Source organism: Nannospalax galili, unplaced genomic scaffold (assembly GCF_000622305.1).
Source record: "Nannospalax galili isolate Female #2095 unplaced genomic scaffold, S.galili_v1.0 scaffold218, whole genome shotgun sequence".
Classification (NCBI taxonomy): domain Eukaryota; kingdom Metazoa; phylum Chordata; class Mammalia; order Rodentia; family Spalacidae; genus Nannospalax; species Nannospalax galili.
Window position 1 is genome coordinate 3,273,331 of NW_008343207.1, and position 14,917 is coordinate 3,288,247.

Here is a 14,917-nt window from a genome sequence, read left to right on the forward strand (position 1 = left end):
GGGGTTTGAAAATGAGGTGAGATCACCGGAAGCCACACTCGGGTGACCCGGCTGAGATAGGATGGGAGGGCTGGATTCCCCAGGCCTCCGCTATACTTCTCCCCTACACTTTAATGTTTCATTCCCTCAACATTTATTGTGCACCTGCTGTATGAATGGCAGACTTACGTTCTTACACTCCAGTACTAAACATCTATAAAATCCTTAAGGATTTAAAAAATGCTCTCTGGCGTTTTGTTGTTTTTGAGATAAGGTCACAAGTATCTCAGGCCAGCCTGGAACTTGCTATGCAAATGATGACCCTGAACTTTTCTTTAAGTTTTTTAGAATATTTATTTAACAGTTTTATGCCTATGTACAATGTATCTTGTTCATATTTTTCATTTTTTATAACACACTGAATCCAGTGACCTTGAACTTCTGATTCTTCTGCCTCAATCTCCCGGGTGCTGAGTTTACAAGCAGGTAACACCACTGTTGGGGATCACGGCCTCATAGTTGCTCTGCAAGCACTCTACCAACTGAGGTACATGCCCAGCTACTTTTAGAATTCTTTTGGGGGGGGGCGTCAAACCACTTTAGTAAAGGCTTGGGGGTCAGGAGGGGCCGGCGAGGTCCATGCAATCCGAAGCCCTCCACCGGGAGTCTCCCGGCCACCTCCTCGCTAAAGCGCTACTTTTAGAATTCTTATCCCCCATATTTCAAATCTTTTAAACCTGGGTTCAAATTGGACATTTGCCACTGACTACAACCTAGGTGACCTTAAATAATTTCACCTCTCTGATTTCTTACCTCCTTGTGTGACATTGATCACAATCTATAGCTTAGGGATATACAAATATTCATTGAATTGCCTCCCTCTGCATAAGCTGTCTTAGGTGAAGGATTGTTTTAAATATCAAGACCTCTATAATTTCAGTAAGAATAGTTAACAGTGAAGGGCGGAGGGCTATCAGGCAGAGCACAGGCATGTATGAAGTAGGACCTTGGTTTCAGAAAAAGAGACATAGGCAAGGAGAACAAGTGCTGTTCTACAAGCCTTCCATACAATAATTCAACAGCCTGATGAAACCAGCTGTTATTGCCCTTATTTGACAGTTAAAAAAAAATTCAGTGACTGACTTGTCTACCTAGAAAAAACATGAAACCAAAATTTACACACACACCCTTAACCAAGTGATCAAATTCAATATCTTAGCAGTTGTTCCTAATGTTTTGCATCAAAGATAAATCAACCTTAAGCATGTTTGCTGTAAATCTAATCATGGGAAAACAAATCCAAATTGAGACACAACCTTCAAAACAACTGGCCTGAAGCCTTCCAAAAGGTCAATGTTGTGAAACATCCACTAGTGGTGGGGGTAGGCAGGTGCAGCCAGGCAACTGCCTAGATTAAGGAAGAATACAGAGATGTATCAATTTAGTACAAAGTGGATTCCCTGATGGAATCTTGTTCCATTCCACCCCCCCCCAAAACTATGAAGATATTCTTGAGACAATGAGAAAATGTGAATATAAATAGTATCCTATCAATGTTTAATTTCCTGATTTAACTTCTTGTACTGTAGTAATACAAGACAATGTCATTAGAAAATGCACCCTGTGGTCTATAATGACAAAAGCAGTGACTTATTTTCCAATGGCTCAGAAGCTGGACATGGTGATGGCCACCTTTAATCTCAGCACTCAGGAAACTAAGCTAAGAGAATCTCAAGTTTAAGGGCAACCTGAGCTATATAGCAAGACCCTGTGTCAATAAATCAACTTACACAAACATTGACCAAAAAGAAAAAAGACACAATAGCCTAATGTAATACATGATCCTTGATGATATACAGGATATTTTTAGTGTAAACAGCAGCTTTATTAGTCAATGAGATGGCTCAGCAGTTAAAGTGCTTATCACCAAGCCTGATGACCTGAGTTCAATCCCCTGTTGTATGACACTATTCCTGGGGAGATGTGAACAAATGCCTACTCACCCCAGATAGGGAACCAGTGACACCAAAGTAAGGATAGCACCAAAGTCCAAATTGGGAAAGATTGTTTTATTGGGGTTACTTACAGGAATTTGGGTAAGAGGCTACTTACCAGGAGCAGGAATGACTCAAAGATAGTTATATCACCCCAGCATGGCATCACCCCAGCATGGCTGACAGCACATGAAAGCAGGAAACTTAGAGCATACTGTCCAACTTGTAGACAGCTCAGCTGGTTGGAGAGTGTCTTTTTCAGGTCTGAGCCTCTTGTAGACAGCTGGGCTTGTCTGAGAACATCTCTCAGAAGTCCTTACTGCTTGTATGTGCTTGGGGATGGAGGGGGCTAGTGAATGTGGTCAGTTTCAGGGACTTCCTGAAACTATTGAGTTATTTTCTTTCTGAGCTTAAGGAGCTTCCTTGCAGGATGAAATGTTTCACCTCCCCTTAGGATATCCTGTTGTACCTCCCTTAAAACATCCTGTGTTTTAACAGCTTCCCTACAAGATGGAATGTCTTATCACAGAAGAAATTGTCATTCAACATCCCTGGAAACAATATGGAGGAAAAAGAGAACTGATTCCCAGAGTTATCCTCTGAACACACACACACACACACACACACACACACACTCAAAATTTAAAAATTAAAAGTATATATTGATAGAATATGTGAATTTCAGGAGAGCCATAAGCTTCATTAGAGGAGGCCATAAAGATATAAATTCCTAACAGGGTGTGGTGGCGCATGCCTTTAATCCCAGCACTTGGGAGGCAGAGGCAGGAAGATCTCTGTGAGCTCCAGGTCAGCTGGGGCTACAGGGAGACCCTGTCTCAAAAAGACAAAAAAATAAGTGTAAAAAGATATAAATTCCTTAGAATAGCTAACTGGCCCTAAATCAGCAGTCTGGCCTTGCTCAAGCCTTATCAAATAGTCATTCCCTGGACTGAGAGAGACTGTGGAGCCCACCTGTCTCCTTTAGTGCTATAGATAACTCGCACACCTGCCTAAGCAAATAATCTTCAGAAAACACCCTCAAGGACACCAGACCTTGCACGGAGTTAACTCCTGCAGCTGTGTGCAGCAGAGTTCCTATGTAAGACCAAACTGCTCCCTCTTCAGTGCACAGATAATCATTCTTCAAGAACAGCTTTTATCAGCCCTTTGCTAGGTTTCCTGAATGAAGGGAACTCATTCCTTGTCTGTTGCAGGTCTGGCTCTGATTCTTATTTCTAAACTTTAAACTCTTTCCTTTTTCTGCCACCCCAAATCTAACATACATACATTATATATATATGTTTGTTTGTTTGTTTGTTTGAGACAGGGTCTCACTGTATCACCCTAGCTGGCCTGGAACCTGGCCTGGAACTTATTATGTAGACCAGGATGGCCTAAAACTCATGGAGATCCCTCTGCCTCTGCCTCTGCCTCCCAAGTGCTGGGATTAAAGGCATGTACCTCCCTGCCCAGCATTTTTAAGTGGTTACTTAAATTTGGGGCTGGAGAGATGGCTGAGTGATTAAGAGCAACTACTGCTCTTGGCAAAGGACCTGGTTTAGTTCCCAGCACCCATATGGAAACACAACCATCTCTAACTGCTGTTCCAGGGAATCTGATGCCCTCTTCTGGCCTCTATGTGCGTACAGGCAAAACATTCATGTAAAACAAAAATAAATATATATTTTTTAAGTAGCAGCTTTAAAAGATGTTATTGGGCCAACTGCTGAGATTTGAATATGGGCTTTATGTTAAATTCCAGTATATCAGCTGGGCCTGGGCATAAGCCTGCAATCTAGCACTCCTGGAGGCTAAAGCAGAAGCATCAGTGTGAATTCCAGGCCAGTTTGGACTACAGGGTTAAACCCTGTCTCCAAAAAAAAAAGTGAGAGGGGCTCAAGATGTAGAGCTGGTAGAGCATTTGTTGGCTGACACACAAGAGGCCTTGGGTTTGGTGCCCAGTACAAAAAAATTACAGTATATCAATGGTGTTTCCTTGGGAAAACAATATTAACAATTACACAAGAGAATTTCCTTATTGAACATCAATGAATGTCATAGTACTTAGGGGTAAAGAGTCATGACTCTCCAACTGTCTTGCAAGTGGTATTGAGTTTTTAAAGAACAGAGTATTAAGGAAGCAGAGTTAGAGTTCTTTGAATTTCAACAGGATGTAAATCTAAGTGAAAGGTATATGGATATTTATGGAAGCTATCTGGCAACTGAGGTTTAAAATTTATCCAAATAACAAGGGCCAGGAAAAGATTCCCACCTAAGCAATCTGAAATCAGGGCTGTTGCCTAAGACACCGAATTATGCTGTTACATCAGTTACATTGTGATTAAGAAACCTAGATTGGGGTGTGGTGGTACATACCTTTAGTTCTAGCACTTGGGAGGCAGAGGCAGGCAGATCGCTGTGAGTTCAAGGCCAGCCTGGTCTACATAGTGAGTTCAGGTCAGCTAGGACTACAGGGAGACCCTGTCTCAAAAAGACAAAAAAACAAAGTACCAAGAAACCTAGGTCCAGGGCTGGAGAGATGGCTCAGCGATTAAGAGCACTGACTGCTCTTACAGAGGATCTGGGTTTGATTCCCAGCACCCACATGGCGGCTACGAACCGTCCGTCCTTAACTCCAGTTCCAGGGGAATCTGAAGCCCTCTTCTGACCTCTGTGGCATTGCATGACATGGGTGCACTCACATACATGCAGGCAATATACTCATACACATAAAATAAAAATAATAAATAAAATGTACTAAAAAAGAAAAGAAAAAGAAACGTAGGTCCTTGCTAGATATGGTGGCATACACACACCTATAATCCCAGAACTTGGGCAGCAGAGGCAGGTGGCAGAGCTCTGTGAGTTTGAGATCAGCCTGGTCTACATAGTGAGTTCCAGGACAGTCAAGTTGTATGATGAGATTCTGTCTCAAAAAAAGGGGGGGAGGGGCTGAAAAGATTGCTCAGCAGTAAGAGCACTTCCTGCTCTTCCAGAGGCCCTGGGTTTGGTTCCCAGCACTCTCATAGCAGTTCATAACTGTCTGTAACTCCAGTTCCAGGGGATTCAACTTCCTCATTGACTTCCATGGGCACCCACATACATGTGACATATACCCACATACACACACAAATAAAAAATAAATAAACCTTAAAAAAGAAACCCCCATCCCTTCTATTGCCTGAATCAAATTCATCATCACCCCCCATCTCTACTCCCATCCCCAACATCCCAGTCTTCCCTCCTTGCAGCCCATCAACTAGGTTCTATTAATCAATTCCCAGAGGCAGCCAAAATAACCTTTGTAAAGGGTGCCATTATCACTCTGCTGCTTTCAATGCCTTCCAGTGCCTTCTCTCAGCCTTTAAGGCCCTTCTGATCTCTTACTTTTAAACTCTCAACCTCGCACCTTCTTCCTGATACTCACTACTTATGTATGTTCCAACCATGCTATATCCAGAACATTTCTTTCCATCATATGATGTCATTTCCCATTCCCCCTCCCCCTTGCCAGTGCCAACTGAGTCTGTGGATTTGCCTGTTCTGGATATTTCATAGACATGGAGTATATTAGTTCCTTGCCTCTCTCTGAGAACATTCCTGACAAAAGCAGCTGAAAGGAGGAAGGTTTTATTTTAGCCCATAGTGACTTCAAGGCTATCATGATGGGGAGGGCATGGCAGCTATTCACAGTGTGGTCTGCAAGCAGGAAGCAGAGAGAGATGAATGCTGGTGCTCAACTGGATCTCTCCTTTTTTCAGTCCAGGACCCTGAGCCGTGGAACAGTGCTGCCCACATTCAGAGATGTAATCCCTGTGGAACATACCCAGAGGCTAATCTAGACAATTCCACACAGGCATGCCCAGAATCTTGTCTCCTAGGTGATTCTAGACCCTATCAAGTTGACAGAAGTACTAACCACCACATAGAGTTTACAATATAACTTGTTTTGCTTTGTCTTGTTTTGAGACAGGGTCTCACTCTGCAGCCCAGGTTGGCCTTGAAATTAAGTTCCTTCTGCCCAGCTTCTCAAGTTCTGGGATTTCAGGCATCTGCCACCATACCTGGCTACAATACCACTTTTATATCAATGGAGTTCATATGAGCATTCAAATTTCTAACTTCTCTTCAACCTCTGACCAAGCTGAGCCCATTTCCCTACAGGCTAGAGCTGTTGCTGTCTTTCTTGGCAGTGTGTGGGGAGCAACTCTCCACAGTCCCACCTGGCTCTGCCTCTGTGTCACCCTCCTGGCAGCTGGGACATTTGTATTCAAGTCCAGGCCCACTGGCCTCTCATCCTTCCTTTAGATTTTTGTTTGTTTTTGTCTTTTGGAGACAGGGTCTTCCTGTAGCCCCAGGCTGTCCTGGAACTCACTATGTAGACCAGGCTGGCCTTGAACTCACAGAGATCTGCCTGCCTCTGCCTTCCAAGTGCTGGGACTAAAGCCACCACACCCAGCTCCTCCTACTTGTAAAAAGCCTGAGTATCTCCAAAGACCCTAAGAGCACTGGAAAGGTGAGTATATAGGACTGAGGGTAAAGAGGAATGAACCCCAACTCTCTGAGCTTCTCTGAGCCTGTTTGCTCAAACAGTTTTAGTAAGAACTACCTGAGGACAGAGATGAAGTTCAGTTGGCAGAGTGCTTTCCCAGAACATGAAGCCCTGAGTTGAAGCTCCAGCACTGTGTAAACCAGGCAGGATGGCACAACCCGTAACCCTAGCACTTGGGAGGTGGAAGCAGGAGGATCAGAAATTCAAGGGTGTTTTTTAGTGAGTTTGAGGCCAAACTTGGCTACACGGGACCCTGTCTCAAAATGGTAATAATGCAAAGCTGTTAAGTTGAATATAAAGCACTAGACACGTTACCACTCCTGTAGCCTGTAGATAACAAGAATTCATAACAACTCTCTCTAGACATTCAGAAGGAGGTTAAGAGAGGTTAAACAGTGTATTAGAGGCAACTCAGCAAATCAGAAGCCAGTGTGAATCCCCCATTGCCCTCTCATTCAGCATTTCAAGCTGAACTGTGCAAGCCTGAGAACATCAGATGGCAGGGATACAGGTCCAGCTTGGAGGGGATCGATGGCTGGTCTTGAGTAACTTCACCCTGGAGTCACTATGGAGACCAGGCTGGCCTTGAACTCACAGAGATCCTCCTGAGTGCTGGGATTAAAGGCGTGCGCCACCACGCCCAGCTAAAAACTTAGTTTTTTGTTTGTTTGTTTTTGGTCTTTTTTTGAGACAGGGTCTCCCTGTAGCCCCAGCTGTCCTGGAACTCGCTATGTAGACTAGGCTGGCCTTGAACTCACAGAGATCCGCCTGCCTCTGCTGGGATTAAAGGCGTGCACCACCACGCCCGGCAAAACTTAGTTTTTAAATAATATTTTTATTTAGTTTTTGTGCATTTCATGTAATAGATCTTAATCAAATGTAGACCCCGTCCCTCTTCTGTGCCCTCCCATAGTCCCACATACACACTGGATTTCATGCATTCTGTCATATTAAGTCCCTTCTGGTCAAGCATTTGTCCCCAGATGATCTTCAATGCAAGTTTATCCACTGGAGTCCAGTGAGCCTATCTAGAGTCTCTCCCTTAAAGAAAATCTACTCTCCCTCACCCAGCAGTAGTTCCAAGGCTAGGAGTGGGGCCTGTTGCCCATTTCCCTCATTCTATGCTGGGTTTTTGTCTGATTGAGTCAGCATGGGTCTTGTGCATACTGTCACCATTGTTCATATGAAGAAGTCCCCAGTGGCCTGAAACCCTCTGTTTTCTTATGATCATGCACAAACCCTGGCTCTTACAATCTTTCTGTCCCCTCTTCCTCAATGGTTCCTGAGCTATGGGTAGATGAGGTTTAATATAGGCATCCTATCCAGGAACATGCATTCTAAAGTCTCTTATTCTCTAAAACTTAGCCAGTTTTGGCCTTCTGTGTGCATCACACTGTTACATGAGGAAGCTTTGCTGGTGAGAGTTGAAGGATTTATTAGTATTCTCTATACCCCCTATTCCACTATGTTCCATGAGCCTTAAGTGTAGAGATTCCAGTGTAGATGTGTCACTTAGGGCTGGCTGTCTCTCAGATATATATTCTCTGTGTGTGATCCATTATGGAACTCTAATTTCCTTCATCTGAAACTAGAAGTAAACATAAGCAGTACCCTACAAAATATAGGTGTAAGAAAGGATTTTCTAAATCGGACATCAGTTGCCCAGACATTAAGGTCAGCAATCAACAAATGGGACCTCATTAAGCTACAAAGCTTCTGTACATCAAAATAAATAACCAATGAAGTGAAGAGAAAACCCACTGAGTGGGAGAAAATTGTCAGCTGCTACACATCTGACAGAGGATATCCAAAATAGACAAATATCTCAAAAAAACAAAGAAACAAGAAAATAAATGACCCAATAAAAAGATGGACTAAGAGCCAGGCATGGTGGTGCATGCCTTTAATCCCAGTACTCGGGAGGCAGAGGCAGGCAGCTCTCTGTGTCTTCAAGGCCAGCATGGTCTAGGCCAAAAAAAAAAGATAGCCTAAGGACTTGAACACAAGAGAGACCTCAAAGAAATAAAAATGGCTTAAAAACACCTTAAAAAGTGCTCAACATTCTTAGAAATTTGAAAAATGCTGATCAAAACCACATTTTAAATATTTTTATTTATTATTTTTATTTTATGTGTATGAGTGTATTGCCTGAATGTGTGTAAGTACACCCATGTCATGCAATGCTCATTATGGATGGTTATTAGCTGCCATGTGGGTGCTGGGAATCAAACCTGGGTCCTCTGCAAGAGCAGCCACTGCTCTTAACCACTGAGCCATCTCTACAGACCCTCAAAACCACTTTAAAATTTCATCTTACCCCAGTCAGACTGGCTAAAGTCAAGAGAACAAAAGACACCAAATGTTGGCAAGGATGTGGAAAAAGGGGAATGCTCATTCACTGCTTCTGGGAATGCAAACTCCTGCAACCACTATGGAAAGCAGTGTGGAGAGCTCTTAAAAAACCTGAAAATGAATGTATCATATACCACTCCCTGGCATATACCCAAAGGACTCATCCTATTGTAGAGTTACCTGTACATCCATGTTTGTTCCTGCTCATTTTTTTTGTCTTTTTGAGACAGGGTCTCCCTGTAGCTGCAGCTGGCCTGGAACTTGCTATGTAGACCAGGCTGGCCTCAAACTCACAGAGAGAGATCTGCCTGCCTCTGCCTCCCGAGTGCTGGAATTAAAGGTGTGTGCCACCATGCCTGGCACTATTCCTGCTCTTTTTACAATAGTAAAAAAATGGAAACAACCTAAATGTCCTTGAATTGATGAATGGATAATGAAAATGTGGTACATTTACACAGCGAAGTTCTACTCAGCAGTAAGAAAAGATGAAATTTGTAGGTAAATGGATGGAACTAGAAACTGTTATGCTGAGTGATGTAACACAGACTCAGAAAAACTTTAGTTTCTTTGTTGCATTTTATTTATTTATTTATTTATTTATTTATTTATTTATTTATTTGTGTGTGTGAGAGAGAAAGAGAGAGAGAGAGAGAGAGAGAGAGAGAGGAGAGAGAGAGAGAGAGAGTAGGCACAAGAATACCACGGCATGCTTGCAGAAGTTAGGGGATAACTTGCTGGAGATGGCTCTCTCCACCCTGTGGATCTTGGGAATTGAACTCAGGTCATCAGGCTTGGTGACAAGCACCTTTACCTGTTGACCATCTTACCAGACCTCAGAGGTGTTTTCTTTAAGATGGGATCTCACTCACTGTGTTGCCCTGGACCTCCTGGTTCACTGATCTTCCTGAGCCAGACTCCTGAGTATCTGGAGAACATAGGCACACAGAACCACACTTGGCATTTTTAAGCTACTGCTGCTAGGTCATTTGGGCAAGTTCTCTTCCTGAGTCTCAGTTTCCTTATCTGTAAAATGAGAGGATAGCAGAGACTCCAGAAGACACAACAGCATGCACAGCAAGCAGGGAATGCTGGGAGGCTCTGCATGCCAGGTACAGATGGGATGGGGGCTCTTGTGGGCTGGCCTCTCCAGGAGCAGAAGCTGAGACATAGCGGGAAGTATAATTTGGGAATGACTTTTATTTAACAGATGTAATCTGGACTCATGACTTTTAATTAACCTCCCAAAAACCATGCTTTTGGATCTGCCGACCAGATCTGCTTGGCAAACTCAGTAGTAATCCACCCAAAAAAGATGATGAATGAATGTGGGTATGGAAGAGCTACAAGCAGCACACCCACCTAGTGGAAACAATGGACATGTGACCTTGGATGAACGTGAACTAGGGAAGAAAAGACCCAGGGTCTCTGAGGATTAAGGGGGGAGATGAACTTGAATTTGTACTTCCCCAAAGAAGCTGGAGAAAACATTTTTAATAAATTATGGGTGTGGCCTGATGGGGGACACAGTAGGAGAACCAGGGTTCCAGAAACATTTTCAGCAGCACAGGGTGAGGACAACTGCATCTGTATAAGTTGAGGGGATAAGAGAGATCCATTGGCACAGTTCTGGGAGACAGAAGGTTCTAATAGATAGCTAGGGGAGCTAGTGTCCTCTAAGTTCAGGCCCACTCTTTTTTTTAAGCACTTTATTTATTATTTTTACTTTATGTGTATGAGTGTATTGCCTGCATGTATGTGAGCGCACTCGTGGTGTGCAATGCCACGGAAGTCAGGGCTTCTGATTCCCCTGGACGGTTCGTAGCCGCCATGTGGGTGCAGGGAATCAAACCCGGGTCCTCTGCAAGAGCAGTCAGTGCTCTTAACCAAACCATCTCTCCAGCCCCCAGGCCCACTCTTAAAAACTTAATTTAGCCAGGCTTAGTGGCACATGCCTTTAATCCCAGCACTTGGGAGGCAAAGGCAGGAAGATCTTTGTGAATTCAAGGCCAGCCTGGTCTACAAATCGAGTTCTAAGCCAGCTGGGGTTACAAGGGAGACCCTGACTCAAAAAGATCAATAAAACAAAACAAAAAAAAATTAAGAGTCAGTCTATTTGTTCAGGTGATTATGATATTGGCATAGTAATAAACTCTGCAGTGCAAGATGGTTTTAGGGCTCCATACTGGTCAAAGGAAAAGGGGAACTAGGTAGGGGAGAAGTCAAGTGGTGGAGATACAAGACCTTGGCCAACTCTACTGGGGCTCTGGAAACAGCCTTACCAGCACAGTTGTCTCCCCATTGGACTGACATCATGCAACCTGCTCATGTGCTCTGTAACCAAATAAGGGCTACCCTGGGAAGGAAGCAGTCTATAGCTGAGGAAGACTATATGTAAGAGATGACAGCTGGTTACTCCCCCCACAACTGGGCAGGAAATCCTTGAAGGAGGGTGTGAGTACTGTCTATCACAAAGGTGCACTGTCTACAAGGAATGTCAAAGTAATAATAAGTTGGAAATCTGCCATGGGAGCACATACTATAATGTGAAGTGGAGGCGAGAGGATCAGAAGTTCAAGGTCATCCATGGCTACATATCAAGTTCTAGGACACCTGGGATCCATAAAGATGTAGAGAAAGGAGCATGACCATGAGTTCAAGGCCAGTCTGACCTAAACAGAAAATTTGAAGGCAGTCTGGGCTACAGAGTAAGACCCTGTATACACACACACACAAAATATTATTAAACCCTGTGTGGTGGTACACAACTGTAATCCCAGCCCTTGATTGAGGTAGGAGGATTATAAATTTTAGAGGCCAGCCTGGGGTACATAGTCATATCTTGTGTCAAAAAAAGGGGGCAGGGGAGAGGGTTGAAGAGATGGCTCAGTCTGTAACTCCAGTTCCAGATTATCTGACCGTCTCTGCGGGCATTGCATACATGTGGTGTACTTACATACATGCAGGCAAAACACTCATATATATAAAATAAAAATAAGTAAAAACAAAAAACAGGCTAGGAAGATGGCTCAGTTTATAAAGTGCCACACAAGCATGAGGTCCTGAGTTCAGGTTCCTAGAACCCACATAAGGCCAAATTTGGTAGTGCACATCTGTAATCCTAGCTCTCCTATCAAGAAATGAAAGTGGAACCAGGAGAATCCCTGGACACCCATGGACCAGCTAGCCTGCTGTTGCAGTGGTAGAAGGTGAGGTTCCACACTAGAGCTTATCCTTTGACCTCTGTAAGTGTGCCATGGCGTGTGCTCCCACATACAAAAGTACACATACACAAAGGTTTTTTTTTTAATATTTATTTATTTTATTTTATGTGTATGAGTGTGTTGCCTGCATGCATGTGAGTGCACCCATGTCATGCAATTCTGCAGAGGTCAGAAGAGGGCTTCGATTCTCCTGGAACTGTAGTTAAGGACAGTTCGTAGCCACCATGTCGGTGCTGGGAATCGAACCCGTGTCCTCTGCAAGAGCAGTCAGTGCCCTTAACCGGTCAGCCATTTCTCTAACCCCACAAAGTTTTTTTTAATATGGGAAAAAAAAAACAAGAACAAAAACAGAAGTATTGCTGGGCATGGTGGTGCACACCTTTAGTTCCAGAACTTGGGAGGCAAAGGCAGGTCGATCTCTGTGAGACTAAGGCCAGCCTGGTCCACATAGCAAGTTCCAGGCCATGTGGGACTATAGAAGACCCTGACTCAAAATCAAATAAATAAATAAATTAAATAAATAAATAAATAAATAAGTAAAAAATACTAACAATACTAACACTAATACACAAATGAAAATACTAGTAAATACTAATTTTAAGATACTAATAAAAACTTGCTAAATTCTGTTAGTTTTATCATTTTTGTACCAGTAAACCTAAGCAATGTTGTTAATAAAATTTAATCAAATATTCCTCCCGGTAGGTCAGACTACTCTCCCCACCCCTAGGAAGGTGAGAACGTGCTCACATTGTTGTTATTCTTGTGTTTGTGCGGACTTGTGGTTATAAATGCCAGAGGACCCAACTCAAACTTGTGCAAAAAGGGCCATGTTAGGTTCATGTGTAGAACAAGTTCCTAAGACACCTGGACCCTGCATGCCCCCTCTCAGCTCTGCTTTCTCTGTGTTGGTTCACATAGGTACATTTTCTATGGCCACCACAGCACCACTTGATCAGCACAGCAAACCTAGAGCTCAGAGACAGGGTCTTTCTGAAGCAACTATCCCAGTGCAAACCCACATTGGCCAGTTGTGGTCATGAAACCATCTTTGATCACTCACAAGGATTTTCATAGGTCAGTCCTAGCCCATATGACTGATCACAACCACCTGGGATACTCCATGTGAACAGAGAGGTAAAGACATAAACTTTCACAAAGGAAAAGTGAGAGGTTGTTATAGGAACAGTTACAGACATGTGAATGACACCTCCAGGAGCCTCCTCAGTGTCCCCAGTGCCACACACAGGAAAACCTTCAAGCTCATTAGAGCCAGGGAGTGGGGAGCTGGGAGTGGCCCCAGATCCCAGTTCACAGTGCCCAATGAGCCTGTATCCTATGCCATCAACCCTCTGGACTCTTCCACTCAATCACTGATGCCCGGGGAAGAGTTGCCTGTCACCTCAAAGTTCAGGCTCACAACACTGTGCCTCAAAAGATAAAAAGCAGCCCCACCCAATGGTCCTGCCCTGCTGTGCCAGCGCTGATAACAAGTGAGCTGGGTACCCTGGCCAGACTTTACCCTCTCTGTCCCCATTTACCTTCTGTGTCCCCTTGCTTGAGGGCTATGTGGTCTGGTGAGGCAAGAGATGTTGTACCCATAGGCTTGTGCCTCTGAAGCCTCACTCCTGCCTGGAGGCCCACAGTTCCACCACCCCCCGGTAGTCTATTAAATTTTTATTTTGGAAGACTGGAGAGATAGCAATGGTTAAGAGTGTATACTGCTCTTGTAGAGGACCTAAGTTAGGGCCCAGAACCCATGTTGGGCAGCTCAAAACTGCTTGTAACTCCAGTTCCAGGGGAGATTTACTGGATTCCATGGGCATCTGCAATCACAGGTGTACACACACATAATTTTAAATACTTATTTTTATTTTATGTGTGCTAGTGTATTGCGTGCATGTAGGTAGGTGCACCTGTGTCATGCAGTGCCCACAGAAGTCAGAAGAGGGCTTCGGATCCCCTGGAACTAGAGTTATTGACAGTTGTTAGCTGTCATGTGGATGCTGGGAATCGAACCCGGGTCCTCTGCAAGAGCATACAGTGCTCTTAAGCTCTGAGCCATCTCTCCAGCCCACACACACAATTTTAAGAATAAAAATAAGGGAATAGAGAGATGGCTCGGGTTAAGAGCACTAGCTACTTTTGTAGAGGATGGGGCTTTTGTTCCCATCACCCACATGGTGGCTAACAACCATCCATAACTCTAGTTCTAGGGGATTCAACACCCTCTTCTGACTTCTGTGGGCATTCATGACATTGGTACACTTACATAGATGCAGGTAATACACTCATATACATAAAATTAAAATAAGTAAAATATTTTTAAAATAATAAAAGTTTAGATTCAGGGCTGGAGACACTGCTCAGTGATAGAGTACATGCCCAGCATGTGTGATTTCCTAGGTTCAATATCCACTACCACAAAATAAGATTGGATTAATCCACTGTCAAAAGCAGAGAACCAAGCTGGAGAGATGGCTCAGCAGTTAAGAACACTGACTGCTCTTGCAGAGGACCTGGGTTCGATTCCCAGCACCCATATGGTGGCTACAAACCGTCCTTAACTCCAGTTCCAGGGGAATCTGGAGCCCTCCTCTGACCTCCGTGGCATTGCACAATACGGGTGCACTCACATACACGCAGGTAATACACTCATACACATAAAATAATAAAAATAATAAATAAAATATAAAAAAATTAAAAAGCAGAGAACCCTCATGATCCAGTCACTTCCCCTAAAGCCTCACCTTCATCAGAAATGAAGCCTTTAGTCCAAGAGCCCACTGGGACTAAACCACAACGGTCCTCACAGCCTT